The 3,584-nt window shown below is 41.4% G+C and overlaps 1 pseudogene; it reads right to left on the bottom strand.

Moving 5' to 3' along the window:
* Positions 1–1,124: 1,124 nt before the first annotated feature.
* LOC147988302 (uncharacterized) lies at positions 1,125–3,323 on the bottom strand (annotated as a pseudogene).
* Between the last annotated feature and the right edge of the window lie 261 nt (positions 3,324–3,584).

Genomic DNA, 3,584 nt, shown 5'->3' on the forward strand with positions numbered 1-3,584 from the left:
CGCACATAAATGACAAGCTAACACAAAAAAAAGGATAAGAGAAGGAACATACAAGGCGTTTTTGTGCTTTCTGGCTGCTGATTGCACCACTATTGCCATTTTCATCGAGGTTTTTCATACCAGATTTCATCACAGCATATGTGTTCATTATGGTGGCCTTCTCAGGTCCAAACTTATGTTCCTACAAGTGCAAACAGATAGTTAAGTGAAAGCATGCTACAGCCACTAAAGATAAATTGCAGTCAAATGTATATTCAGTTCATGTCTTACCAAAAATTGCCTATACTCCGTGAATGGTCGTGAACCTCCGCGATTTTGAGCAACATCTTCAGATTGCAAGAGGGATTTTTGGGCTCTGCACCTTGCTTCCTTGAACTCTTTTGAGCACCAATAACTACAAATGTGAGGCCATACAGTAGGACTAAACCAATCAACTCTGCTAGCTAAGTATTGTTCTAACGTTAGTTCCCTTGCACATGCCAGCTTGTCATCAAGCTCCTCTCCTTGGTCATCATAATATACATGTGTTTTAAACCAGTCAAAAAAATCCGGACCGCGGCCTGATTTCCAACCATTTAATCTTAACTCACGAATTTGCTTTGGTGTGGGTTTGGTTCTGCTCTTCCATTGTTCTTTATCAAATTGTCTGGCAATAAAAATTTTGGTATTAGTTGTGTAACAGAAAATTAAAAACTAAAGAGTTAACTTATCTAACTTGAATACGTACTTGAAGAAATCATCCATCTCTGGTATGTTGGTTAATATATATAGGAGAGCAACCTTGTACTCCTCTCTTGTAAGTGTACGATATCCCCGAGGGCTAACGCATCGTCCAGAGCATTGAAATATATCAAGATCACATGCAGGGGCGAAAGAAGAGGCTCCATCATCATATCGAGGTGCCTTATTTCTAACTGAATGGGCTTTAGGATTGAAGTACAATGATAGAAAATTTGTGGTCTCCTCAACTAGATAAGCTTCAACAACAGAACCCTCAACGCGAGCCTTATTACACACTTTTGGTTTAAGATTTCCAATGCATCTACATGTCCAGAGCAGCAACTTTGGATTAAAAATATAAACATACACATAGTATTTTATATGATAAACTAATAGTTTCATATTTACCTCTCATAGGGGTACATCCATCGAGATAGAACAGGGCCTCCTAGTCAAGCCTCATAGGAAAGATGTATGATTAAATGTTGCATGGGATTAAAGAAACCAGGAGGGAAGATCTTCTCTAATTTGCAAAGAAGCACAACAACATTCTCTTCCATTGAACGTACAACATCTCTGCTAAGTTGTTTTGCACACAATTGCCTATAGAAAAAACTTAGCTCGGCCAAACACAACCATATATCCTCAGGAGGGAAGCCACGGAATGCAGCAGGGAGCAAACGCTCGATAAAGATATGGTAGTCATGACTTTTCAGGCCAAAGACTTTTCTTTGAAACAAATTAACTCCACGTGATATGTTCGCTGCATATCCATCAGGAAACTTTAGTTCTCGGAACCATTTGAGAATGGTTATAATGTCGTCCTTACCAATGCAAAATGGTGCCATTGTCTTAAACCACTTTCCATTGTTCTTAAGCTTCAAATGCATATTAGGACGATCACAAATGTCAGCTAAATCTTGCCTTGCCTTCACATTATCTTTGGTTTTGCCAGGTATATCCAAGCATGTGTTCCATATTGCTTCAGCCACATTTTTTTCATTGTGCATCACATCAATGTTGTGTGGGAGCTTTAGCTTCGGAAAGTACTCAAGTTGGGAAAAGCAATTTATGTGGGTCCAATTGTGCAACTTGCCATAGTTTTCTGTATCAGCTACATTGTTGTACATGTGAGCACACAACTCCTCTCCCGTTAGACGCCTTGGTGGCCCCTCAAGCACTACTGTGTTCTTTCTAAATGCATTGGCTTGGTATCTGAATTCATGATCTATATGCAGAAAGCGTCTATGGCAATCAAACCAACAAGGCTTATGTCCATGTTGGAGCTGAAATGCATTGGAATCAGTCAAGCATATGTGGCAGGCTAGCTTACCATGGGTGCTCCATGCAGCAACCATACCAAGAGCAGGGAAATCATGGACCGACCATAGATACGCAGCCCTCATAGGGAAGTTCTGCTTCAGAGAAGCATCCCAAGTTTGTCGTCCCTCCCATAGTTCCATAAGTTCATCAACTAAAGGCTGCATCAGGACACTAAGTTTGTTCCCAGGATGTTCAGGACCTGGAATAACAAGGGACAGGAATATGTACTCTTTTTTCAAGAGCTTGCCAGGAGGGAGATTTAATGGAGAAGCAAACACTGGCCAACATGAGTACAGAGCACCATTTAGACGAAACGGTGTGAAACCATCCATTGCAAAAACTAATCTCACGTTTCTTGGGTCTCCCGAAAATGAGGGAAAATCCTTATCGAACTGTTGCCATGCTTCCCCATCACATGGATGAACCATGTTACCAGAAGTAGAAGGCCTATGTGATCGCATATCTTTTGCTGTCTCCTCATGTGCATATAGCCTTTGTAGTCTTTCTGTAAGGGGGAGGTACCGCAGAATTTTACGTGGAACTTTATTCTGGCCTTCTTCATAGCGGGATGTACCACAAAAGTCACACTTTTCTTTATGCAAGTTATCTTTGTAGAACAGCATACAATTGTTCTTACACACATCAATTTTCACATATGGCATACCTAGGCCCTCGATTAATTTCTTGGAATGGTAGAAGTCCTTCACCATATTAGACTCTCCGGGGAGAAGTTCATGGATAAGTTGCAAGACAGCATCGTAGTTTGCAATGGACATGTTGTACTGTGACTTTAAAGCTAGCAAACGAGCAATAGCAGAAAGATGTGAGTGTGTTGTGTTCTCATGGACTGGTTCATCGGCACTAGCAACCATCCTATAGAAGGCTTGGGCAGACGCAGATGGCTCCTCCTCAATAGGTGGGGGGTGCGGACCAGCCAGGTCAATTAACATTCTGTCCATCCGGTCAATTAAGATATCCTCATGATCTAACGAAGGCCCAGCCTCTTCACCCCTAACACCACGGCTCTCACCATGTGCAGTCCATATTTCATAGTTTTCCTTAAACCCATTGTAACACAAGTGCAACTCTATTGTGTCCCTTTCATGCCTACAGTGGTTCCGACACTTCATGCATGGACATGGACACTTGATAGTGTTACCTTCAGCTACACCGACAATAGAGAAGGCTTGATCTACGAAATGTTTAGTATTTTCAATCCATTCATTAGAGGGGGCTTTACCATGTTGCCAACCACTATACATCCATGTACGGTCTGCCATAAATAGCTCCGTGTTCATAGATATAAGCACATGAGTTACAAATTATCTCACAACAATGGGATACAACACACAGTATAACTTGCTTATGTAACATACGACAAGCAGTTCATCAACTGAGAAATGACAATGACTAATACTTAGGTAACAGCCAACACATCATCTTATTCATGCGCAAATTACCACGTCAAGAGAAGCAAATAGACTGCTAAGGTGTAAGAGGTACCTTAGGGTTTGCCTTGCACCTCACTGCAGCTATGTTAT

Source organism: Triticum urartu, chromosome 1A (assembly GCF_056163025.1).
Source record: "Triticum urartu cultivar PI428250 chromosome 1A, HENAU_Tu73, whole genome shotgun sequence".
NCBI lineage: Eukaryota > Viridiplantae > Streptophyta > Magnoliopsida > Poales > Poaceae > Triticum > Triticum urartu.